The 26,386-nt window shown below is 39.9% G+C and overlaps 1 protein-coding gene across 2 annotated transcripts in view; it reads right to left on the bottom strand.

The window, feature by feature from the left end:
• Positions 1–20,435, bottom strand: part of LDLRAD4 (low density lipoprotein receptor class A domain containing 4) — a 278,422-nt gene extending 257,987 nt beyond the window's left edge. Inside the window, exon 1 of one of the 2 annotated variants that reach the window (XM_027677179.1) lies at positions 20,319–20,435. The gene's annotated coding sequence lies outside the window, so the exon portion shown is untranslated. The remainder of the gene's footprint in view (positions 1–20,318) is intronic. The other variant, XM_027677146.1, reaches the window with a different exon arrangement.
• Between the last annotated feature and the right edge of the window lie 5,951 nt (positions 20,436–26,386).

Raw genomic sequence — 26,386 nt, 5'->3', positions numbered from 1 at the left:
GCTACCAGCATATGTGATTTTAAATACAATGTTCTTTCTTTCACAAACAGTTAAAAAAATAGATCCCACTATTAAATCTTTCTTTTAAAACCACAGATGGAACCACAACAAGTGAGCTTGTCCAAACTCATTTACACTAACTCCCACTCCAAAACGCAGTCCCACAGAGGATGTCTTTACTGCTGTTTAACAGTCCTTTCTCTCCACTCCAGATAAGTTCTTCTGGTAACTTAAGAGTCTTCCTGGGTTTTTGTGTCTTAACTGAACATGATGTTTACATGTGATTTCTGCTATAATAAATTCTTCATGCTACCGCCTCTAAAGCACTCTATATGCAGAGGAACAACTTAATGCTGAGCCAGAGCTGCTGTTCCTCCTCAGAATGAGGATCAGAACTTAAGTCCATGTTGTAAGGTCTATTCACACCCTGCTCTGGGAAGAAGGATTAGCACAGCAGAAATGATGCAGAGTTATCTGGCTCTTCTGGGAAAAAAAAAAAGAACTAAAAAGAAGAAAGGAAAAAAATATAGATAAAAATCTAACATTTTATTTAATAAAATATTGTTCATATTACTGTTGCATATAAGCACTTGTTACTACACACTAAGTGCAAGCTAATGAAGACTAGGCAAGTCCCTTTCATCTTAAAAAGAACTGGGATGGGCTCACTGAAAAAAAAAAAAACAACCAAAGTGAAATAGTAAAATGAAACATACAAACAGTTTTTCCAATCTTTGCAACCGTCACACATGCCATTGCTTCTACTCTATTAACTTTCAACAAGAAAACAAATCATATTGGAAATTGAACTTTAAAATTGTTCAGAGAGTAAGTGGGGGAGGAAAAGGAAATTATTAATCCTCTAGTGGAGGATAAAAATCACAATGAGTCTACATCTGGATCACCAAGTGTTCTTCTGAAGCATATACAGTACATTGGGTTGACATGAAGATTCCCAAACTGCAATGCACCTTTGAAATTTTAATTCACTGAAATGTAAGAACCATTACAGGGCAAATAAAGAGTCTTCTTTGCAAAAACTAGCATAGAAAAGACATTTGATCACATTAAAAACAAGCATCTAAAACAGATACAGACGAACTCTACTATAAACTATTGTGCCACAGTGAAGTCTGAGCTCTTTATGCTACAGATCTAAAACACAAACACACTTGTGTTGAGATCAGCCTTCAGACTCAAGAATAAGCTTGAATTTTGTAAGAATTATGATATATTTGGACTTTTGGTTTCTTTAGTTATCTATTATTAGCTGGAGTTTAGTTGTCAAGACAACAGTTTCCTCTTCTACAAAATGCTTTAACTGTCAGCAAAATGTCACAGTCAATATCAAAAGTTCACCAGATTGCCCATGTCTATAGCCAGGAAATTAGAGTATTTCCTAAGAGCAGGGTCAGACTGCCACCAGAACAATGGCAATCAAACCAAGGAGACTGGATATTTCTGAAAGATCCTCCTATTAGGAACTAGGAAGGATTCAAGGAGCAATCTACCTTACATGAGATTTCCCGCCCTACTGGACTTCTGTGCAATACCTGACGACAATGGCCACTCCAAAGTATTGTGTGGTATGTGTAACACAATTGATGAAAGTACATGTTTCAATAGACAAAAACTGGATTTTACGTATCAGAGATATCTTTTACATATCAGAGACATCTATGGCAAAAACGCCCCCAAAAAATCATAATGCAATGAATTTGTGTTACCAGAGAAATGGAAGTCAAAGGAACACAACAGTTAGGTGCTGAACATATCCCATGAAGAAGTGTAAGGAAAAAAGGAATATGCTCCCAAAATTAGGTCAAGCCTGATATCAAGAGAGAAAGTGAACAGACGCTTAGACTTCTTTTTTTTTGACTATGTGATGTAAGCATGATAGCAATAAACATATTGCAACATGAGTCATATCGAAGATCCATAACTCACAAGGTTCCTATATGTCCACAAGTCACTGTTGGGAAAGCCTGACAATATGCAGATTAGTTTTTGTAAAACCTAGTACCTTAGGATTACATCCATTTTTCTTATACTCTATTTTTCCCTCAAAATAAGTGTTTTGTATTAAGAAAAACAAACAAACAAACAACCACAGATCATCAACATAATGAAATAATGATATCCTCTTATTAATCCCAGACTCAGACTCTTCACAGTGTGACTGTTTGCATGTATACAGACAAAACAACACACATCTCCTTGGAAGGCAGATGTAATGTGCTCCCTGTCACTAATCACCTTGAGGTCTATATGAGCCACAGGCTGAAACAACAGCATAACAGACTGCCCAAAGCATTTTTCCCACCTGACTGGTACTCACTCAGCACAGGAGAACAGAAGAGTACAGAGGTAAGGATATTCAAGGGTAACTGCACACAAAATACTCTACAGGATTTAGAGTCAGACAGCATTAGTCACTTGACTTTAAAGATCCATGTGACTAATTTTTTTCTTTATATATAATATATGTATCCATGCACATACAGCTCCCCTACGCAGTCATCATCTGCCTTTTATCTCCTTGTCTCTCTAAATAGACACTTGCTTTAAACTAAGAGAAAGCAACTGTATCCCAAACCCCAACCTCAGATGCAATCTTTCCCCTCTGATGGAATGCTTCATAAATATTTACAGTATTTAGTCAGAACACTTATTTTGTTGCAAGAGCAGATGGGAATACACTACCTAAAAGTACCTATATTAGCTCTCGTTAACTCAGTTTGCAGGGAACTAGAATAGCTCACTGGCAGCAAAACTCAGTAGAGAAGGAAAGGCAAGTAGAGAAGAGAAGGGAAGAACAGAACATCAGTGCACAAATAACCTCCTCTGTGTGCCATCCTGAGGGATACATGGGGAAGTTGTCTGGCAAACTGGAAACAGTCCTCCTGGACAACAGGCGTTTTTGTCAAATTTGCATTTCCAGGGATACAAGAGTGTTGTTGCCTGCACACCTATGTTGGAACAGCTCCTCGGCTCAGTGAAGGCATCAGACGCATTTATCAGATTTAAATCTTCTGGATTAAATCTCCTGGCCTCTACTCTTTAAGCACTGTGCTTTTATTTTTATCTCACAGGTTATTTTCAACATGTGGCAAAGTAACCTCTCTAATTTCAGAACCAATCATTTCTTTGCATTAAACAGGGCCAGTCATAATCTATTCAGAAATTTTTATTTTCCTTTAAGTTTCTATATTTACTTCTAACCACAGGTTGAACACTACATATCATGGGGAAGGTTACAGTTGCCCGGGTTGTTGTTTTTAATTATCATTTCATATTAAGACTTAAAGAATACATTTTTTCTTTTTTTATTGTTAAAAGTCATAGCTTCTTTCAATATTTTTGATAATACATTGTCAACATCATTCAAAAATTCAAAATTTCAACTTTAAACATTGCACTTCTGATGCCTAACAATAAAACAAGATTCTTAGATGCTCACAATATATCAGTTCCTAAGCTTGAGCAATGAACAATATTGTCACATTGTATTAATGTCTCTGTGGTCCTGGTTTTAGAAGAGAAGACTCTTTCCTCCTGAAAGCAAATTAATCTTTTTCTATATTTGGCATAAAATATAAGAAAAGCACCACAGATCTGTGAGCACTGCTAAAATTACACTGCTAACATTTCCCTTTCAAATAGCCACAATCAAAAGACTATGTAGCTGCTGGGATTCTTCTACACAGTCTACTAACCTTAAGTTAAAGCAGATTTTTTTTCTCACACACACCCCAAATCATAAAATACCAAGATGAGCATTCCTAAAGCTTTATACAGAGCAAATCTTGATGTGTTCAATAACTCTCCTCACATCAAGAAGACTTATATTTGCACAGACACAATATGCAGTAACTTAAAACATAAGGACATTTCCCCCTTCACAGACATGAACAGAAGTTCAAATTTGAATATATCCCACACTTTCAGTTACAAACACAGATTTGGGTATAAAAGGAGAATCCGTATTGAGAATAGTCAACACATTTTCTTGGATATAATCTCACTTGAGAACAGTACTCTTGCCAATTAATACAGCCAGGCATCAATATCAGCACAGGATTCCTGCAGAGTTAGGACCAGTAAATTTGCTTCCCTGAAAATCATACCTAGGAATTACTTAATTTAAGCTCAATCATCTGGTAAGTTGAAAAGAACTGGGGAGAGAGGAAAAACATGTTTTATAAAAAATTAAAATACCTAAAAAGTACTGATCAGGGAAAAACACTGTGTATTGGTTGACAATCAAATTTCCATCTCTTCTACTTTCCCCATTTTCATGACAACTGTTAACCTGGACTTAGGGACATGAAGAGGTCACTGGGAAGTTTGATATTCTGTCTTTTTTAATGTAGAATTCAAACCACAGGACCAAACTATTCTCTTGCAGTGAAATAAGCAGCACTGCCTGTTAACAATTCATGTCTGACCCCCTTTGCAGTTTTCAGTGAAAGTGAGAGCAAAGTTGGTGACAAACAGGTGGCAAAGTTTGCCACTTCTCTGCCATCATGGCAACATTTCTTGCACTGGTAGGATGGCATGAGCTCTACATCCTTTACAGAACCCATAAGTGACCTACTCAAGAAGGCTACATGAATATTCACGAAGTCAAATTCAGACCTGGCACCCAGGAAACTCTTATTAAGCTAAGATTCCCAAAATATGTGGAAATGGATTGATAAATAACCTGAACAGCAGTGAGAGGAAAATTAAAGTAACAATGACAAGAAGGTCTAGAAGCCATCATGGTGGTTCTGGCAGATGATATTCTACACCAGCCAGTCTAATTAACTAATGTATGGGCAGGAAATTGAGTCTTATTCCTTCCTTAAACATTTGAGATAGCATGACTCTAACAGCTGCTCACGTGAAAAGTACAATCATTTAATTTTTTTTGTAAAATTATTAGAAACTTCTGCAATGTTGTTGGTTTTTTTTTTACATCCTTGCTGCAGTTCACACTGGATTTCAAACATTCATGAACTTTCATTTCAAGCTTTCTATATGCTAATTAACATATTTATAAGCATTATAAGCATGTTTGGGTTTTGCATTATCTGTATTATTCCACCCCATTTTATCAATAACTTTCGATTATATGGGATATTGTATTTGTACCATTTACCTTTTACAGGTTATCTAAAAAGAAGATGGAGAGCATGAATAACATCACTTAATTTTTTTATTTAACATTAGCAGATAAAACAATGTTTTCAGACAGGTATTAACACAAATAATGGCTCAATAATTATTCTTAATTACAAAAAAAATGAAAAAAAAAATTTCATGGCCAGCTCTTTGCAGGACCATTTGACACTACAAAGGGAATACAGTGTTCACAGCATAGGCACAAAACCAGTACAAATGAGATTGCATAATGGTACTCGTGCCACTTTAATCAAACTCTAATTAATCTGATGGTTTTACATTCTGACATAGTTTTGGTGAACACAGACATACCTAATTACAACATGATATGTTTATCCAGCGGCATATAAGGTTTTGACTGTAAAAGTGACATTCACAAAACAAATGCACCCTGTAGCACGTAATTTACTTTGATATGAAAAACCTCGAACAAAAAAAATTATACTGTGCCAGCAGTCAGACAGCTAAAAAGAAATGTAAAAGGTGGCTAATTGCTTTGGCAGACCTAAATAGTGTTTTGGTATCCTTTACCATTTCTAGTGCATCAGACTTTGATGTGATAAGTCACTATAGGCTGTTCCACTACCAAAGTACATTATGTCCATCCACTGGACATTGTGTCCATCCTTAATTGTGTATTCAATGTTTAGTCTCCAATGATCAATGTCAAAATGAGCCTGTTGGCTTTTATAGCATTCAGGCCTATCATATGTTCAAGCTTTCAAGGCAGAAGTCAAAAACACTCTTTTTCACTTATTTTCTATGCCTTTTTCTTTTAATTTAAGTAGCATAAAGGCTATAACACAAAATAGTGCCAAACAGAAACCACTCAGCATAAGGACCTTCCCAAGTCAAATATCATATATCTCTTTTTTAACCCTATTCTGAGTATCCAAAGACAAGGACTTAAAATTATGACTGTGAGATCCAAGCAATAAGCATTGCAGAAATTATTCCAGGAAGACGTACCACCCTCCTGTATCCCCTTTATTTTTTATCGTTATGTGTTAAAACGCTATCTTAGTATACATAAATTAAATTGGACAAGACAGTCCAGTTTTATGTTAATTACTTCAGTAGATGTCAAGTACGTAATCTTCTTTTGTAAGACAGCACTTCTGTATCACTGGACAGGAACATATAACAACAAGAAAAACATGCTCATTCACACATATGAAGTGCTGGAAGAAGGAAAACACTTGCTAACGGGACGAAGAACTGACATAGCCAGTGCTACACACTTGAGAAGCAAAACCTCATTTGTTTTACTATTAGCCTCAATTGTAAGTGAACAGAAACATAAAGGGGGTTCAAAATGATTCTGTATAAATCTCCTTCCATTTGTAGGAAGTGTCAAACTACATAGGATTAGCAGCAGGTAAAAAGGACTGGGAAATCGGCAGTACGAGATTAAAAAAAAATAATTAAGGTCTTGCACAGTATCTGTACATGTAAGAAATGAAGGAGATTAATATTGCTGGCTGTCAAGTCAGACAAAAGATATCCAGCAGCTGAGATCAACCAGGAAGATGCTCCATCTTCTTCTATACATTAATATATTCTGTTACATAGTAAAAAAACACAAAGAGAATGAAGCAACAGAACAGAATGAAGCTTCAAAACAACAGAGGTTTTGCAATCTCCCTAATCAAGTTCCAAATTTGCAATGGAAATGGAAAGAAAGTAAAGGAACTTTTAAAAACCCAAAACAAATAAATGTAATTAAATAATAAAAAGCAAATCTCCCAAACAAGAAGTTATCAGTTCTTGTCAGAAATACTCCTGTAGATCCGTTTTCCATCAGAAAATGCAATGCATCAAAACAGAAATATTTGCTGCAAATTATCCTTTTGATGACACCAATAATAAAATAAAAACTGAAAAGATTGAAATTTTACAATATTTCATAGCTTTATGACTTCCAACAATTTATTTAAATTTTATTTTGCATGATATCATACAAGACTAAAGACCATATTGATCCAATGCAAGTGTAATTTTTGTGGAAAAGTACAAAAATGCTGTTTGCATTGTGTTTTAAAACAATCAAGTTTTGATCCTGTAAGTTTTCCAGTAAGATGTAAAATTCCTTTCTCTCCAAAAGCTTACTCAAAGTTATTTTGATCCATCAGAGTTACCTCTGAGAGGACTTCTGTGTTTTTATAAGGAGATGCGGAAAACACGCTTTGCTTTTATTTTATTTAACAAGTAGCCCTCTGACAAAAGTAATACAAATAAATATACATAAATTCATATCAGTGAAGAATTGTCATCTCTTTCCCTTCTCAAAAGATAAACAGCAAGATTCTTTACCAATTATCTAGAACACCTCAAGGAAATAAAAAGTGTTGCTTACTTTAAACAAATGCAAGTTTTCAGATATTCATGAGATGGTCACTCCCTCCCACTTGCAACTTGAGTTTGTGTCAACTTTGCTCTTTTTTGGCATTTACTTAGTATCTTTAGAATTAAGATTCTCTTTTTTCATACTTTAATTTCTTCTACTTGACTTTTACTGCACTTCTGCCCAAACATAAGCAATTCAAAACATATGAAAAAAATCGAGTTTTGAATATTAAGATCTAAACAATTTCTACATTTAAAAGTATTTCTTCAGAAAAGCCTTAGTCCTATTACTGCAGGTTGGACAAGAACTCCAGAAGGTTTCTTCTGACCTGAATTATTCTACAATTCTCTTTGTAGCATTAGAAGATGAAGAAAGAGTGAGTACAGTTCACCTCTTCAATCTCTACGCTCCTCCATGGAATTGTCCTGATTTTACTTTCACCTACTTTTTCAGTTTAGAACTGCTATTATGCTCACAGGAAAAAAAAAATAAAAAAAGTTTTACACCTATAAGAAGAGAGGCCTCTAGTGTACAGCCAAGAAAGCAAATTTTTTTCTGTGCCTTATTTAGGATCTGCTTCTCAGCCTTATTTAGGACTGGCATTGACTATCAATTTTTTTTCCCCTTGAAGTTCACTAAGTATTTGTATCCATGCCTGTTATTTTTTAAACAACATCTGTCAGGTAAAATTTACCAAACTCAGTAGATAGCAGCATGTTGGCCTCAATCATACAAACAGCCGTATCCAGAAAAGGCTCCGACGGTCTCTCTATTCCCACTGAAATCAATGTGAAGCTGAATGTAAACTCTCTTACAAGACATGGATGAAGATGTACTGATGGATCTGATTCTAGAGTGGTCTGAATAAATATATGCATTTTTCCACATTAAATTCACCAGATTGCCTCAACACAGGTTAATATAATTGCTATTAACATAAAACACTCTTTTTATCTAAATTTGCACTTCTCCTGTTGTTTTGTCCCCTTCTCAACTCAACTCTGACTCATAGACAGATTAGAAATCAGATCAGACTAGAATTTGCAACAGTAACTTGGCCTCCTCGGGCTAAAAAAAAAAAATGAAACAGTAGGATAGTGTCTGGAAAAATAAGGAATCAATGACAGTCAGCTTTAATGTGCTCTATTGTACCACAGTAAGAATGTGGAGTATCTGAAGTTTACAGAGCTGGTCTTCCCACAGTATATTTCGAGCACAATTCCCAGAGCTCTGACTTTGCAGGGCCACCTGAGAATACAAATATCTAGAACGTATATGTTGAAGACTGTAAACCCCTTTATCTTGAACAAACGTTTCTGTTAAAGTCACCAAGTGAAACAATCACCCGGTTTATTCTGTGTAGCCAGGCAAAATGTTTACTATGACAATTCCAGCTCTGACTGCTGCAGGAGGAAATCCTCGCACAGCTCCGTGTGCTAAAATAATACCCTAAAGTAGTAGCAGCATGATTGGATTTCTACACGCGTCTAAGGTCACCCAGGCCTCGCATCTAGTCTGCTGATCCCTCTGCCACCAGACACCTGCACTGCATGGGCTCCCCGCACAGGAAGGCTGGAGCCATCTCCTAACAATGTGCTCGCTCAGAATTTGAGAGTGCAACATCCTGAGGTAAATATATGAAATCCATCAAGCCACAAACTTCCTGACATTCTCCAGAATGGGCAGGGGTTTTTTTTCCACAGCACAGAGGATTTGGTATTAATTTGGACAGGGAGGAAAGCTGGAGTCTGCTACGCAGAAACATCTAGTCAAATAAATACGTCATTAAGCTAACTAGCTACAGGATTGTCTAGCAGATGGATGACATCTTGGTTGCTAGTGGAACACTTTTCTATAGCCTTGTTTGAGGCAGACACATATGGCTCTCCCAAGCATTGATGCAAGCTCCCAGATGGACTAGATCATTGCTGACACCTTATTATAAATCCTAGAGATGAAAGAACAGAGCACAATTTTTGAATCACAACACAAGACTCTAAAATATTCAGGCTTCCTAAAAATCAAATTTACAACAGAATATCTTCTTTATGTTGAAAGAAGCTATTTCTAACCAGGAACAGAAAATAGGGCAAAATGCTGTATCAAGAATGATTAGAAGAGCCTTGAGGAAACTTAAAAGACCAGAAGATCCTTAATGTAAACGTATATCATAACTACATATATGGAGTTACAAATATTACAGCTCTAAGGATGCAAAAAATTATCTGCTGTACAGCTGTTACTGACACCAAAGAGCTTCCATCTGGAATTTCTTGCTTGGGATGGAAGGGGAAAGGCAAGAAGAGGAAGCCATTTAGACATTACAGATATGTTTGCATCCTAAAGGACTACCCAACAGTAAAAAAAAAAGAGAGAGAGAGAGACACCTAGCCACAGGAAAACTAGCAGAAATATGTGGGAGATTGGGAGATAACAGAACCAGTTGCACACAGCATTTGTTTTGGTGTCAGGGATACCTGAGAACATCTCAAGTACATAAGGGTACTATGGCATATTTTACCCATCAAAGTCAGAAGTAGGAAAAAATACTCTTTTGACACTTTTACATTGTGAAAAGAGACTATCCTTAGCATCCAGTAAGAACTTTACTCCTCAACTCACCCAAATGTAAGACTCAAGCTGCCAGGAAGAGGACTTGATACATATTTTCTCATCTCTAATATCTGCTATACTATCTAAAGCCAAAAAGTTACATCTTTGAGACTATTATAACTCTGTGGCAAAACTTTTCAATTTCAAAACCAAGTCAACTCACTGACTCCAGGAATACATCAGGAATTCTCACATTCATGAGCTGGGGAGATGCTTAAGCTGCTAAAATTTATCTGCCTCTACTGCAGTGGCCATAACCTTATAACAAGCATGCAAACATCTTGGAAGATTCAGCTAAATGTACAACAGCTAATACGGCAGAATTCATTTGTCTCTTTTTTTTTTAAATGGACAACTGTGCTTTCAGTATCTTCAACCATAAAATAATTTCAATGTATTGAAATCAGATTTTCAAGTTTTCCTTCACAGCTTTTATCTTCTTGACCAATTGAAAGTTCAGAAGGTTTTTGTTACACGGTGAATACAGCTATCCTTGGATCATCTTATAAAATAGAACATCTATAAATAAAGAGACAAGAGTCGCCTTTTCCTAATCTCTACCTCCATCACAACATGGATCTCAAGAGGAATGTCCAGGAAAAGTCTCAATTTTGTAAGGGTCACTTACAAAAGAGTGTAGGTAGAACAGAATTTCCCCCTATGTACACTGCATCTGCAACTACTTCAAGTGGACAGTTCCTCTTCTCTGCAACAAAACTCCCTCTAGGAGGCAAGTTCAGCTGGACAAAACAGAAAAACAGATGACACCTATCTACCCTCTTTCTCAGAACCCTGAAGAATATATGCTTCATTGTTCATTTTCATGTGTTGGCATATAAAAGCTTCGGGATATTCTTTCCTTTATGTAAGTCCTCCTATGCAAGACACAGGGAACTGCAACTTGCAAACCTCTGGGGTCAGGGCTGACATGACAAAGGGTAAATCAAAGACTTTAGGCAACAGAGGTTTGGTTTCCCCTGAGATATTCCATCAGATGAACTCCAGATTGAAAAAAAAAAAGGGGGGGAGATATTAATTGGCATCCATAAAAGCATAATAAAACAAAGCTCTGACTAGAACCAGACGTTTCTGGGCTGCAAGATATTTTCCAATATTATTAATCTGTCTCAAAACAGACAAACCCTATAAAACTCCTAATTTCCTAGAAACTGAAGGCTTCAATTCTACAACTGTCAAATAAAACGTATTTTTTTTTCTTAGTTTTAATCTTTAAAAGACCAACAGTTTCAAATGGTAGATATACAGGATCACTTCAGGTCCCCAAATATGAGGCCAACATGGCTTTCTTCAGCCCTTGACTTTGCAGCAGACTTCTCTTGCAGGCTATCCAATGAAACCCCATGTTCCTAGAATCATAGCATCCCTGGTCACAAAGTGGGATCCTTGGCAGTTTAGCTCTACGACAGGAACCCTGAAAACACCAAGCCTCTGGCCAAAGAAAGTTTACCAGGAATCAAAGAGAGGTTGTGTCTTATTTTGATTTCAAAGCTTGTCAGATCTAAAATATTTGCAAAGAAACATCCCAATTTCAATGAACTGCCATTTTCTGAATAAATTACGTTCACTTGAAAGTTTGCAATTAGCTCCATCCAAAATGCCTCTTAATGGCACAGCATCATGAAAACTGATCAATAACAAGTGACAAGGAGGAAACTTGTGATAAATCAAGTATAGTTTAAAACCCTGAAGTTACAGCATGGTAAACATCTATGTCAAAAGCTTCTCATTCATTCACAGATGGTTTTAGATCACTGTAATTTAACTTATGTTCTAAACTATATTCTCCGTCAGATGTAAAGTGACCTTTGATTGATTCAAGCTAAATATATAAGGCTGTTCTATATTCAACAGAGCATTCACACACAAGTTTAACATACTTTAACATATACATCCTGAATCAACACTTCAAGTGATTTGCTCTGGTGCTTCCATGCAGACATGATAAAAGGCTTTTATCTCCAATCTCTAATAATACCCAGGGGAAAACAGGGAATGGGAAAAGGCAGAATCTGTTGTTGGTGCATATTCAACTGAGGAGGGAACTCAACATTTCAAAAGACACTTTCAGAATACCTAACACACCTAACTCCCACTCTACAAACTATAGAGGCCTTCTTATTCCTCTCTGTACTTCTTTTAATTCCTTTTGGTCTGCTATGCTTTTAAGTAATTTCAAACAAAATTAAGAATCATTAACCAAACACTTTAGAACTCATTACTATGAATTATCAGCAATAACACACATCAGCACTGTGATATTTCTGTCCTGAAATTTACCTACTTGCCCAGCCACCATCCATGAGAAAAAGGAGACCAGTCTACATAGATTACTGGCGCCTTTTGCTGTAGCAAATTTACATTATTCCAGCTCTTTTCATCAAAAGGCTGCAAAGATCAGTAGAACAGAACAGTGATTTTCACCTACTGCTGCAAGTTATCCTCATCTCTGTAGTAACTGCAGGTGACTTCCTCTTGCAACTAAAGAGAGGTTTATCTCCCTAATCCTTGGTACATTAATCCCTACACTAAAAAGTTATACCACTGTTGTTATCAATCTAATAAGGCACCACAAGAATAAAAATATTTGTAGAATGCTTTTGTGATAAAGCTTTGCCATAAGGTGCTAAGTAGAACAGGTCAGATAAAGCATACATTTGACAAACACTGGCAGTATTTTTGTTCAACAGATGGCAGCTTTTTTTAAAAAAAAATATTATTATAAACTATGTAAAAGTAGACACCAAATAGTACCTGTAATCAACATTATACAAGTTGCTTTAATTGGATAGATGGATCACATGTTAGAGGCTCCTCAATTAAATGAGGATAACTCATACTTTAAGATATTTTAAGTCAAAATGGGGTACTTGCAAGAAGTTTATCTCAAACGACCTGTTTCTAGAAATGTGCTAGGAAGGTTATTAAAACAGTAAGAGGAATGTGAGAGGGTCAAAAAAACAGAAAACATCCATGTTGGAAATATTCATAGAATCCCCTTCCTCTTCACTTCCAGTACCCATGTAAGTTTGGTGAGGAATTAGAGTCAATGCAAACCTTTTGTAAAACAAAACAACTACAGAGTTGCACCAGCCAACAGAGGCTATCAGTTAGCCCAAGTCTAGCTTTATATGACCAGGTGCAATCTTTAATTTAGGAGTACCAAATCTTATCTGCATGCATTTTTACAAAGGTTCCATTTAATTTTGCGTAGCACTAGTTAAGCAAAACCTACAAAACCAGTCAATCCTTGAGGTGAAATTGTAAGGGAAGAACACACACCAAATGGGTATTTCACAGAAGACACTGTTGCAACAGCTATGGAGATTAAGTTAGGTTACTTATAAGCGTTCCTCACATTTTCTCTCCCACACCTTCTGCTGCGCTCCTTAACTCTGACCCATAGGGCAGAAGCCAGGCAACTCACTTTTGTCTTACAAAAATCCCAAGCAAACCATGGCAAACATCCAGTTGACATTCTATATAATACAGTCCAAAATACGTTCTACGAATTAGCATCATTTGACTCAATAACTAACGGTTAAGCAAAAGCAGAAAATGAAGCAATACTATTTACACCCAACAGTTTAAGAAACACTGTTACATTTCGGCAATTACATACACTAAGTACATCCCTACTAGATACAGGACTAACAAATCCATATTAATTCTTGCTTCATGTGTCATTAACACCTAATGGAATGTTTAAAGGTGTTTACACGTCCAAAGTAATAATGGATCACACTTAATTAATGCACAGAAAAAATTTCATGAAAGTCTCAGTGGAAGAAGGCGTCTGTTAAAGAGATTGCTTCATATCTCAGTCACAGACTGCCCCCTCCTTTCCCTCTATGAAATGAAGAACAAGTAGGTTACAGGTGTGAGAAACCAAAATAATAGGCTCAGCCACACAACATAAAGAGGTAATTAAAAAAGAATCACACGTTTTCCGTCCAATAATCTTTGAAATCAGGAAGAGTGCAACTTGTGTTTAAAAAACAGAGTACTGTTTGAAGATGCTTGCAAGTACTGGTGCTGAAAATTAAAGACGAAACAGTAGCCTTATACTGGCATATGCTAGATAATACTAGGCATATGAGTCAACACTTATTTTAGAATTCTGAGTAAATTTCAGCATTTATCCAGAAGAAAACACTGTTTTCCAGTCTCTTATCAATGTGGGAGAGATTCTAGAACTTATTTTATTATGCATTAACATTTGTTCCTAACAGAAACTAAAAGAATTTTGTACCGTCCTCTAAAATCATGACTTAAATACACTCAGTGATCAAAGGTTATGACAGAATCATACAAACCTCAAGATATTTATCGTACAAACATGCAAAAAAGCACATCTTCCCAAAGGTCAGTGCATCTTTTACAATTTAAGAACATAGGAACTAAATGAAATACTGAATTCAAAAAGAATTGAAATCTCCAAACTCATCTCTTACAGGCAATACACGTTCACTATCATGATTACCTTATTTCAGAAGCAAATTTATTATCAGTTTTCAACAAAAAAGGTGTTTAGCATGGAAGAAATCAAGAACACTAGGAGATGGAAACACAATCACATTCCTATAGGCACTTCATCAACTCACTCCATTCTCATGTGCAGCATTTGAGCAGCCCATCTTTTCTACACAATACTGTCCTGCCTTTCAGAACTAATCCTAAACACATGCTAATTTAGAAAAGTGGGTACACAGTCTACCACTCTCATCATTTGTTCTCCCTGTCCTACAGACAGCCAGGAGTCAGTGTCTACACAGGTAAAACTTTGCAAAGATCCCCATGCAACTGGCAAAATACACTTGTCCTTTTATCCACTGCAACCAGCACTGAAGTCCAACGACTTTAATATTTTCATTTGTCAACTCACCTTAGTGAAACCAAACAAAATCAAATAGGAGCATCTGGGTTTCAGTGTAGTACTACCCAACAGTACTCATCAAGTACTCACCACTATTCTAATGAATAAAATTTCTCTAGAGAGGAAGAGTTTTCCAAAATGGTAAAACATACAACTGAAACCTGTACTGAAAAGCAAGTACTAAGCATACACGTTCCCAAACTCAGTCATATGCAAAAAAAACCTATTAGAATTATTTTGGATTAAAAAAATATTTTCAGGCATGCCTACCAACCAAATGTCTATTTATAAATTTGTCTACAGAGGATCCATGTTTTTTTTGGCTGGGAGAGACTAAAGCCTGGGAAAAATGCTGAAAATGTTCGTCCCTTAAAAGTCTGAAATAATGTTCAGTTCAGAATACAACTAAGTTTGCTCAGACAGATTCAACCTCTAAGACTAAACATCTGATTCAACACAAACCAATATATTCTGGTTTTAGTGGCCCCATCTTGGTGTGTGATTGATTCTTGTAACAGTTATCTAGCCATCAGAGAGTCTATTACACCTGCAATTCTACTTAACATGTACTAAAACATAAGCACAAGGTCATCAGGCAGAGCCCACACCACAGGTTTACACTGAGCAAAAGTGTTATAGCAGCAGCGGTTTATTTATCCCTGCCATGTAACTTTAACAGCCTTTCTGTGTGGATTCTGGCAACCAGGGACTTCCATTGTTCCCCAAATTGTCTAACAACATTTTCAAACGCTTTTCAGTTTTAGCAGATAATAAAACATAAGACCACTATCATTGCCCATCCTCTTTGATGCTCTCCTCAAAAACTAACCCCCCAAACTCATAAACTGCTTTCCTAATAAAACTGTATGAGAACACAGCTCCCTCAATTTGAAGGACTCAGACTCCTGCCTCCAGTGAGTTTTCAAAATCCTGTGGGGTAAGGATTTCTGACTAGTTTCTCTGTAAAATGCAGACATTAAAAATAAATTATGGGTGTGGATGTGCCGCCTTTCCAGCCCTCTCCCCACCGCATGCACTTCCACCCCCAGTTTCTTCGCTAGTTTTCATGTAGATTTGTGCCAGACATTTGGCATCCTCATTAAGTGGTGTTTGGCAACCTGCCTAAGTTTTAGTGGGTTCTGGGAATGCCAATATATTAACCAGAGGACTTTTTGCATACCCTAGAGAGATTTTATTCTAGAAAAGTCAACCATTTGGCACAAAGAAAACTTATTTCAAATCTAGAAAAGCTCTCCGTTGGCAATAAGAAGAAAAAATGCATTTAGATTGTTCATAATTTCTTTCTCCTACCTGAAAGAAAAGTTTGATGTAGAGTAAGATCATTCAAACACAGTTTAAAAGGTCAGAGTGTTGTCTGTAGTAGGATTTTAGAGAAAAGAACAGCAGATATGAAAAACACAGACACAGTACAACATCAAGAAAATTATTCATTTCCAGTCCCTTGTCTCTTGTGACCAAAATAATCTTAATCAGAAAGATTAAATTTACCCATTATTATGCTGAGTGATAATGAATGATGATATGGGTGCTTGAAAATTTCCACTGCTTAACTAAAACAATGAGAAAAAGCATTTAGCAAAATGCATCCACATTTAGCATATTCCAAATACGCTAAATCAAGGCATACGCTACTGAAACGCATATATTAAATAAATATAGATGACGAATATGGAGACATTTTGCCAGCATGAAATACAGAACACACTGTAATGTTGTGCTCACTCTTATTCACCTGCAAGCATTCTTTCTCCTGCTCTCCTCTTACAGTAACTATTATTCAACTGACTGTCTCAGAAATCAGCAAAAAAACCTCCTCTGTAAAAGAAAGAAATCAAATTTATTTTTCAAATATGAGGTTCAGAAGGAGACAACGGAAAAAAATAAAGGTCCACAGCTTTCCTTCACTGGAATATTCTGCTCATGCAGCACATAGAGAAATTAAAAGTACACTGGACAAATGTGTCATTTCGAGGCTGTTTCTGCAGGCTTCCACATCCAGAGAATCCGATCCTCTTCAAGAAGTTATTCAGGTAATCTGCTATCATATAGATATCACTATCCATTGTTACTATAAATTGCTTCAAATCTTTACTTCAAACTCATCATCTTCGTGAAAAAAATTGCTGGCTTCCTGATACCAGCTCCAAAACACCAAGATCCTTTTATAATGACCAGTTAGCATCAGAGATTCAGCAAGAATCAATTAAAATCAATTCCATTTAAATGTTTTAGTGTACTAAGATTATGTTTGGTGTGAAAGAAATTTTTAGCTATCTAGGCTGCCTTTGCTTAGATATCAACCTTCTGGGCAAGACGGCTATTCTTAAAAATAGCTGTCAACTGAGAAAAGAAAATGTATATGTATGAATCATTTCACTACAGGGTTGGATTCCCAGCAACTGATGCACCACTGTTCTGGCATCAGTGCCTTTAACGAGCAGCTGATACTAGCTTGGTGCCATTGAAGAATTTCACGGTTACCACAGAACCAATCTGCAGAAAAATTCATCTCTAAACTCCTAGAAGTATCTGCATTCTGTAACTGGCAATTCACTTGCAGGGAGCTGTTTTGAACCATTAGAAACTAGACAGAAAAAAAACTTTTCCAAGACCACTCATAAGTTGAATGCAACAACCATGACTCCTGATGCAAGAGCTGTTGGACAGACATCCACTTTTTAAAACTTCATTTCTCTTAGAGATTACATTAAATGACTTCTAAGGTACTTCTCTATTATTTCAATAATCATTTACTTCTCTCTGGCACATCATATCCTGAAAGTATTCCAAATTATTTCAGATGGTGTCACTTGACGTGCAATTACTTCTTGTCAGAAGGGCAGTAGCCACTATACAGAGTATTGCAGGGCAGATGTGAAAAAGAGAACTAAATTATGGTCAAGAAAATCAGAAAACTTCTCTTCCCCTCCTCCCCCCCCCCAAAGTGCACCTTCAATGCAGAAAAAACTAACAACTCATCTTTTCAACTCTCACCTTAATGTCCTATGCAAATACCATTTTACCTACTTAAAAATAACAAAGGGACAGGTTAGTTCTAAATTCTTAGGTTAAGCTACTCCTCAATAGCTTTAGTCTTATCGAACTTAATGCAACTGTGCCTCAATCTTGAATCTCGATTTCCTTCTACTTCCACAAATTTTCTTATAACAAGTCTAAGATGATGAAGACTGAATTCAAACTTCCATTAGTCAAACGCTGCCTAGTGCCTGCAAAGTTTCAGTTAACAAAAAACAATGGTCTGAAATATACTGTCTCACATTGTTCATCTTCTGCATTACACACTGATCACCATTTAGGCCCACACTGGAACCTGAATTTACTGGAGAATATTGACATGCCTTATATGTATGCAACCATGATCTTCACATACTCTAGTGGGAACTAAATATGCTGCTATAAACACAGATTACATAAAAACATACATTTCTACTTCCATATAGTTGACACATTCCAATTTGATTTCTCCTCATGCTGGTCACTTTATGTATCACAGTAACTTAATACCTGGTGCTAAAACACCAGTACAGATACAGATGCATCATCACTATCTCAGTTAATGTGGATGAGGGGAGGCTGATTAGGCTGCTTCCCACTAGTGCACTGGTCTTCCAGCAAAACTTCCCCTTACAGTCACAAAGCCATAATATTTATATGCTCATTAGTGGAACCAAACACGTGCGCACCACACGCAGTAATTTAATTCTACTCAACAGGGCATCATATGTTATTCCAACAACTCTGGATCATTGCAAAGAATAGATTTCCCAAAACATTATCTTAGAAATGAAATTGGAAGGTAGAATAGAAGTTTTGTCTAACCAATATATCCAGGGGTTGAAGGACCAGCAAGGAACATTGCTCATACTTACACAGCATCTATGTTCTTACCTCATCTATGACTACCAGTAATTGCCCCTCAGGCTTTCTTACTGGCAAAAACTCTCTTCCTTTTTGGCTAGTCTCAGATGTACAATGCTGTAGACATTTCACTCCATGTGCTACATGATCACCTTTCCACAAACGTTTTAATGCAGGAATTTTTTTGTTTGGAAGCACAGACAAACCTCTTAAAGGAACTTTTCATCCTGACGAGAAGATGCCCACGTTTTAGATCAGCAAACTTTTATAACACCAAATGCGACTTCTAACACCATATGAAATTATTCACCAGACTTCTGCTCTCCTGCACAACCACCATTTGCTATTCCAAAAAGGTTCTGAATCCTACCAAAATCTGTATCATTCTAGGTGTTAAGATCTCCTAAGAAAACAGAAGTTACTTTTGTATTTTGCCCGTTTCCTATTTGTTCTTTACTGAACTTAAAGCTAGACAAAACGGTGCGTTTGCCTCTTTAGCAAGCATCAAACCGTAGCCTACGCATAACTATCTACCCACCTACATGACAGAAAACGTGGCACACCATTCAGAAATTTGGGATGCACATATTCAATGCGAACAATGCAGGCAGGCGTCTGAAACAGGCAGGTAAAGCTAGACTTCTGCTTATAAACTTTCTTTTTTTAGGGAAAAAAAGGCACTTCATTAAATATAGGTCACTAGTGCGTGAGCCCGGTAGCCGCACTGCTGCTCTGCCTTCCCGTGAAAGTTGCCCGCCCGGCGCTGGGCGCGCACCGCGGCCGGGTATCCCCGCCAGGGTCCCCTCCGGAGCCGGGCAGGACTCCCGTTCCCGGGCTGTTCCCGAGCTGCGACACCAGCCCTGCGGCGAGCCGAGCCGAGCGGCCAGACGGAGCTCCAGTATCCACTTCGGAGCAGCCGGAGAGGACGTGCCGCGCACTCCCTGTTCCCCAGCGCCCTGCCCGCCGCCGCGGCTCCGCAGCCCCGCTCGTCTCCGCCTCTCCTGCGGAGCGCCGGAGGTTTCCCCTCCCGGCGGCCGCTCCGGCTGCTCCCCGGGCCAGGCGGAGCAGGACGGCGGCAGCAGGGCTCCCCGGCTGCCCCCCCGCTCCCGGGGGTACCTGTCAGCGCTGCCCCTCGCCCCGGCCGGCGCCCCCACCTGCCCCTCCGGTGCCGCGGGGGACGCGCTCAGCCCGGCCCCGGCAGCGGCTCGGGGGGGGGCCGGGGCTGCCCCCGCCGCGGCACGGAGGGTGGCCGAGCGCCGCCGGAGCCCCCCGGCAGCCGCCGCCTCGTCCCTCGCCCGCTCCCAGACCTCCAACTCGGGCCTCCCCGCACTTTCTCCGGCACTTTCCGCCGCGGCGCCCCCCCCCGCCCCCGTCCCCGCCGCGGCGGGCGGCACTCACCTCCCGCCGGCCCCCGCCGCTCGCCCCCGCGACGCGCTGGCCTCCTCCGGAGCGCCTCGCCGCCTCCCCCTGCCTGTCTCCGGCAGCCTCTCTCCCTGCGCTGAGGCTGTGCCTGCCTCCAACTCATCCCCAGCCTCTCCTCCTCCTCCCCCCGCCCTGCCCGCCCCGCTGGCTGCCGCCTGTCTGCAGCGAGTCTGGCTCCGGCGGGCGGGCGGGCGCGGGGGCCGCCGGCGGGGGGGCGGGAGGCAGGGGGGGAGGGGAGGCGGCGCTCCCGCCCGGCCCCGCAGCCCACACTGACACCTGCCGGGCGGATGTGCTTCGGCTCCGGCACCGGCCCCCGACGGCGACGGGGGACGCACGAAATTCCGGCGGGGACTCTCCTTCGAGGAGAGAAATCGAGTGAGGTTCAACAAGGACAAGCGCAGGGTACTGAACCGGAGGAGGAATAACCCCAGGTGCCAGTACGGGTTGGGGGCTGACCTACTAGAGAGCAGCTCTGCAGAGAAGGATCTGGGAGTCTTAGTGCATGACAAGTTAACCCTGAGCCGGCAATGTGCCCTTGTGGGGAGGACGGCCAATGGTATCCTGGGGTGCTTTCGGAATAGTGTGGTCAGCAGGTCAAGGGAGGTGATCCCCCCCCCACTCGGCTCTAGTGATGCCACATCTGGAGTGCTGTGTCCAGTTCTGGGCAAGAAAGACAAGGAGCTACTGGAGAGGGTCCAGCAGAGGGCCACAAAGATGATGAGGGGTCTGGAGCATCTCTCTCATGAGGAGAGACTGAAGGAGCTGAGCCTGTTTAGTCCAGAGAAGAGAAGACTGAGAGGGGATCTCATTATATATATAAATATAAAAATACCTCAAAGGCAGGTGCCAAGAGGATGGTGCCAGACTCTTATTGGTCATGCCCAGTGACAGGATGACGAACAATGGCCATAAACTAAAACAGAAATAGTTCCATCTCAAAGAATTTCTTTACATGGAAGGCAGCAGAGCACTGGAACAGGCTCCCAGGGAGGTCATGGAGTCTCCCTCCTGGAGTCACTGAAAACCCACCTGGAGGCGATCCTGTGTCACCTGCCCTAGTAGGGACCTTGCCTTGTCAGCGGGATCAGGGGATCATCTGTGGACCAGATGATCTCAAGAGGTCCCTTTCAACCCTAACGATTCTGTGAATCTGATTCTGTGCGCTGCTGGCATTGCTTCGGGAACAGCGCTGCTCCTGCCACACTGGCTCCCAGCCAGGCACACAGAGAGGGCACAGGCCATGGGGAACTCCTGGCAAGGGGGCAGCCCCCAGCCCGCCCAGTCCCCACGGGGCAGTCCCACCACCAGCCCACCAGGCAGTCCCTGCCTCTGTACCCCTGTAAAGGTCAGGACTAGTGCGGGGAGGGGGGAGCAAAAAAAGTACACTTTGTCCCGTGCAGAACGAGAAATTTTTTGACATTTCAAAAAATGTTGCAAGACAGGAAAACCCAGTTCATGTCACAGCCCAGCAGGCACGAACCCAAGGCAGCTTCTGCCCTGCCTGTGTTCACTTGCAAGTCCTGTCCAACTCAGACTCTGTAATGCAGCCCTGCATAGAGCCATCAAGCATTCTGTAGCCCTTGACCTCCCCCTCTTCCTGTTAATATATTTTGGGATGCAGGGCTGTGGTATGGATCATCTAGTAAAAAGGCCACCTTAATCTCAGCTATGCCAAGCCACTTGGGAACAAGTATAACAACCAAAGTTGCGATTACATGCAGGAATATTTACACACAGAATTCTCACAGAAAAAAAAAATCCCTATTTCTGGGAGCACTGGAACAGATTAACAGATTGCCTAGAGAGGTTGTGGAGTCTCCCTCATTGGAGATGCTCAAGAACCATCTGGACACAATTCTCGGCAATGTGCTCTGGGATGACCCTGCTTGAGCAGGGAGGTTGGGCGGGATGACCCACTGTAGTCCCAGCCTGACCCATTCTGTGATTTCTGTTGATTTAGACCATCAGCCTCAGTCCACATTCCCATCCATGATGCACTCTGAAGACTTTTCCCTTCCCAGTTATACCTGTAACCCTAAGAATGAAGAGGAGAAATAGCAGGGACAAGCTAATATGAACAACTGTAAAGGTTGCTAACTTTAGGCAGGTGCATGTTTGACTCAAATGTGCTTGTTTCCCTGCTTGCCTCACCTCGTCCTAGTTGCAAGTTGGAAGGAAGATGTAAGTCTGCTTGAAGGAGCCAGGAATCTGCCAACCCAGAATTCAGAGCACCAAGCTATGAAGATCACGGAGGTGACGGCCTGCAGTTCATGCTGCGAGTCACCATATGTGACTGGAAATGGGGAACTACCAGAGTAGTTCCAAAACAGAGAAACAGTCAGATCAGCAGTGAAAGACAAATTTAGCAAACATATTTTGGATTAAGACACAAGGAGCCAAAGGAACATCAAACACTACAGAAAGGAGGAGCTTCCAGTAATATGGATAATATATTGGAGCTATTTGTCCTGAAGGTTACAAAAATCATGAAAAGATCACGGGGTTAATCCATAACTTGGTATTTATAACATTTATTTATAGTCTAGCAAATTGAGAGAACCTTGATTTCAAATTTGCTCTGTAGTAACCCATCAAGAGTCAAGTGCTCCGTTTCCAAGAGTGCCCTGGTAATCTGTATATGCTTCACAACAAATGAGTCTGACATGCTTCAGCTGTGTTCCCTTCAATGACTTCTCAAGGAAGACCAGAGTTCATTCACTTCTGCCAAGAGAGTCTTGTCGTGTGCAGAGGAATATCCTAACCCATGGAAAACTTTGTAAAGCATAACAAAATCACCTACTAAGTAACAAATTATTTCTATACAATACCTCTTGAGTGAAAAAAAATCCCTAGCAGCAATTTGGGATATTTTGGGCACATAGGAGGAGGACAGCAAAAACAAGAGAAAATGCATAGACTAATGCACATGCTCAGAAAGCATCATGCATGGATCCACGTCTGGAAAAGGAAATGCCAAGAACACTATACTGCTGGTACTCTTGTTCCTACCCAAGGTATCTCTGGAAGAGACAATCTACAACCTAATATACTGTTGCCAGTGGGCAACAATTCCTCAGATATACAAATTCCCTTACCTTTTCATCACCAAAATTACCATTAGAAGTTCTGTTCCCTGTCTTGCTCCGCTTAAAACTGTCTGAAGAATGTCAGTATTTTTAAAGCATAGAGAGACAGTTAAAGAGGAGTGTTAACATTTTTTCTCTGAGATCTTGGAAATCTCATAAGAGATCTTGGAGTTGTGTAGAGGTTTCACCCTAAAAAGAATCCCAGGAGAGTTTGGTTATATGAAGAAGCTTACCTTAAAACAAAACAAACAAACAAAAAAACCCACAAAAACATCCCTTCAGTGAAAGCCATACTGACAGTATCCACAAGGTTGCACAGGCATCCTGACAGTTCATTTCCTGAATAAACAAGTTCTTACAGCTGATTTAAGGTGTAGGCAGATCTGTGTATGATTTACATTCTTATCTTCATCTTCTTCTCTAAACACAGCAATGATATAGTTAATATTTGAACAGTTGGGGGGGTTGTTGTTTTTTTTACTACTTTATCATTCATCTGACAGTAAAAGTTACTTCCATTTTACTGGTAGACACCAAGGTGCTGTGTTCCTAAGGGTGGAGCTTAACAACAGGAGCACCACTTAGCCCTGCCATGTCCAGAACCCCAATGCAAGAACCAAAGCAACCTGGCAGACAGGTTCTCTGCTGACTATAATAAATACTTGGCCCAATCATGCTATTAGATCTGGTAGGAGATACACAGCCTGGTGAAGCACTTGGTCTGAGTGTCCACACCCATCCCTTGTGAGCCCCTTGTTTGGGCTTGTTACATATGCTGTAACTGCTATCCCTTCTTCCTTCCCAGTCTGGCAGTCTGCAAGACATGCCACACTGCTAGGGAGGAAGTCAGTGGGAAAAGCAAGTATTTGAACAATTAGACTGAGAGGAACAAATTTGAATCCAGGGACATAATGGCTGTTGGTTTTAGTTACTGGTGACTCATCTTGTTTCCCACCAGGAAGCCACAGATCAGTGTATTTCAAGTATTACTGATTCCTATTATCTGTTACACTGAGAGAACAAGGAGGAAGAAATTAAAAACACTCAAACCGCAGTAAGAACATAGACAAATAACATATGGGCACATGTAATAAACCAGTCCTGCTAAACTACACATAAAAGCATGCTACAAATAAAACACCTAAAACTAGTCAGAAGAGTATTCAGTAGGGTTTTCTACGCAATAGGTCGTCCAGATTCATCTCACAGTCGTCCACCACGAGCAGATAAGCACTGCTCATAATTCTAACTTGGTGCTGTTTCGCAAAATAAAAGACTGCAACCTTGCTGGCACCCTGCAGTACACAGGGACAGAAACATCTTCAATATGCCATCTTCCAAAAGAGCCTACTCGATCAAGTCCCAGGGTGGAGGGGCCTTGGTTTTGGTGGTTTAGTGGGTTTTTGTTATTGTTGTTTTCTTTTCACAGCAGAATCTAGTGAGGGAAGCATTACAACAGAGAAAAATACGACAATTCTCTCTTCCTAAAGCCAGGAAGTTATATTCTTTCTCTTGGATGATTCCCAAGAAGGTCATTCCTTTCAAGGGCTTCCACTCTCCTTCCTGATTAGACTAACTAGAGTACACCAGGGAAGAAAATCTCTATATTAAGCAATTTATGGAACTAATGGCAAGCAATCAAATCTCCTCAAAATTTTAAAAATCAGTAACATACAAAAAACATTCCACAAGCTTGCCATTACATTTTTGGCCATTTTGAAGGAAAAAGGTCTGTCAAGGAACCTTTTAGGAAAAGATGCTGAAATTTTCCAAAGTGCTTCAAAACCTTAATGTAAATTCTAATGTTTCGGTGGGAGAGGGATGGAGGCCTCAGTGTGCACCAGCCTTCAGAGAGGTGCAAGGCCTTGACGCGCATCTAAGTGCCCCAGGAGATGTGTGCAAATGGACTTACTTGTAGGGCCTCTTGACTAGACACAGGGGTCCAGGACCCAGACTCTATTTCCAATATGTCACAGTGGTGTGAAATTGTGTCACTCCAGTGACCACACCGTCCACTTCATATGCCTTGTTAATTAGGTGGTAGGTATTAAAGCAATGACAGGAGGAAAAAGTATGTATGTAAGGAAGGCAGCACAAGAAAGATTACTTAAAATATTTTGCTGTTATAGAAAATTCTCTGTCTGTTCTAGTCGTTCACTGAAATTAGACTCCAGCTAGTTTGTTGTTCATGGGTGCACACACATACACGCACATTCTGAAACATGTTGTTAGCTGCCAATTCCACGCACACACCTGCAGACCCCGTCCCCAGATGTCAATCTCAGCCTGTAAACTTAGTGAGTGCTATGAATATCTGGATTGCATCCTCAGGTTTCAACACCAGCGCAATGTCACAGAGCATGTATTTCTCTGTTCTTGACAATAAAAAGCCTTGGAAAGGACATCGTTACACAATACTATAGAGACAGCAATCAGCCAAGTCCAGACTGGAACTATAGTAAGTACTTACTGCACTGCACACAGTAAATAACCTAAGAGCTTGGAAGGGGCACGGCAGAAATCTCAGTTGGACACATATTTTATATCTCTCATTGAAATTTTAAAAACTGCACTGTCAGTCACAATGACATTTCTTGACATTCATTCACCAATGCACAGGTGAATTTGGAGTTTGTAAAAAACAGTGGGCAACTGATGCACAGCTAACATAATTAGCACCCCCAAGACTCTCCAAACTACAACGGCAGCAACATCACCCCACTTTTTCCTAAAAGAAGGCCTAAAGCAAAAAAAACCCTTCACTACAAGTAAGTACAGATCAGTTTGCCAGGTCTACCTCTAGCTTCTGATAAATCAGCCAAGAAAGTTATGATGTGCAAACCTTCTGCGAGGAACCAAGCGAAATGGACTGGAATCAGATCGTATCTCATAAGCTAATAAATACCACATACATTACCATAATAAAGAGAGAAATAACACTCCCTGGTAAGAGGGGCT

This window comes from Neopelma chrysocephalum, unplaced genomic scaffold (genome assembly GCF_003984885.1).
Source record: "Neopelma chrysocephalum unplaced genomic scaffold, ASM398488v2 Primary Assembly neopelma1_22, whole genome shotgun sequence".
Taxonomy (NCBI): Eukaryota; Metazoa; Chordata; class Aves; order Passeriformes; family Pipridae; genus Neopelma; species Neopelma chrysocephalum.
Note: the sequence above shows the minus strand (reverse complement) of the source record. Positions and strands in the feature narration are given on the sequence as shown.